General features: G+C 40.1%; 1 pseudogene; it reads left to right on the plus strand.

Moving 5' to 3' along the window:
• Positions 1-385: 385 nt before the first annotated feature.
• On the plus strand, positions 386-1,624 carry LOC100949645 (annotated as a pseudogene).
• The last annotated feature ends 10 nt before the right edge of the window (positions 1,625-1,634 follow it).

A 1,634-nucleotide genomic window follows, 5' to 3' on the forward strand; every position in this document is an offset into this window, starting at 1 on the left:
CAATGCAAAGATATATTACACAGGACACCAAAATCACAGCCCACAACATAAACAATAGTTAAGCTTGACTTCCTCAAAATTAAAAACTGCTATTCAAAACACAATGATAGCAGAATGAAAAGAAAAAGCCACAGATTGGGAGAAAATCTTTTCAAAGCATTTATCTTATAAAGTCCTTATATCTTAAATATATAAAGAGTCTCAAAACTCAACAATAAAACAAATAACTCCCAGGTCTCTTGCACCATCTTCTCTTGAGGGGCCAAGCTCCTGCCCTCATCTCTCCTAGCCTGAACATGAAGTAGCACCACCTGTCTGGGCCTGGTTCAGGGCAGGGGACAGAGGGTAGTGGTGGGGGAGGACGAGCACCAGGGCTCAGTCAGACATGGGCAAGAAGTACATGTTGAACAAACTACTCTACGAACAGTATGTAGAAAATCTTTTGAAACTGGTCCTCAAAATGGAAGGGAATGAGGCCACCAAGCTCTCCATGGGCAGCTCAGGGCGCGACTCCAGACTTTCAGAAGACAAAAATGATCATGACAATCACAAGGACAGAAAGCGGAAAAATAAAGAAAGCAGAGAAGCAGTTTCCACAGGAAGAAAAGGGAGATGAGTAAAGGAGGATAAAAAAGAAATGAGACTGAGACTGTGTGCATAGTAAGGCAGGAAAAAGCCTCCAGTGTCGTGCCCCTGTAAGATTAGACTTGTCTCCTGAGAAGCCTCTCAGAAGCTCTTTAGTCAAACAAGAAGTAGAACAGACACCCCTTCAAAAATCTTTGAATCAATTGATGAGACAATTGCGGAGAAAAGACCCACTTTCTTTTCATTTCCTGTGACCGATTTTATTGCTCCTGGCTACTCCATGATTATTAAACAACCAATGGATTTTAGAACTATGAAAGAAAAGATTAAAACAATAACTACAGTCCATAGAAGAACTAAAAAGGACAACTTCAAACTAATGTGTACTAATGCAATGAGTTACAGCAAACCAGAGATCATTTATTATAAGACCACAAAGAAGCTATTGCACTCAAAGATGAAAATTCTTAGCCAGAAAAGAATTTAAAGCCTGAAACAGAGCATGTGCTTCATGGCAGACTTGGAAGATACTCAAAAGCAGAAAGATCAGACACCTGTCAGGGTGGGGAGGATGGTGGCCACTGGTAAAGAGAGAGAGGGAAGATGCTGGAGAAGCTGAAGCACACACTTTCAAAAGTCCCAATAAGGAAAATAAAAAGAAAGACAAAGATATTCTTTGAAGACAAGTAATTTAGAAAGAGCAGGAGAAGACTGACTGCATGGTTAAGGAATCTGGGGAAAACTGCCCCAGCGACTTGTTAAAAATCAGTGTGAATTTAAAAGAAGAAAACCAGATTGAACTATAACACTGGGACTTCTCCATCCTGTGGATCTCATTGTAGGAGAACCAGGACACCTCTCTGTAATACTGGGATTGATAACAGGAAGAATTCAGTCTGGAGTGAATACTTTGCAGAGCTTCAAAGAGGCTAAAAGGAACAAAGTAACTCCAGTGTTATACTTGAATTATGGACCTTATAGTTTTTATGCACCACATTATGACTCCACACTTGCAAATATCAGGATGATTGTGATTTAATCTATCCCAC

The sequence above is a fragment of the Otolemur garnettii genome, unplaced genomic scaffold, assembly GCF_000181295.1.
Source record: "Otolemur garnettii isolate 467f Iridium unplaced genomic scaffold, OtoGar3 scaffold00287, whole genome shotgun sequence".
In the NCBI taxonomy this organism is placed as follows: Eukaryota; Metazoa; Chordata; class Mammalia; order Primates; family Galagidae; genus Otolemur; species Otolemur garnettii.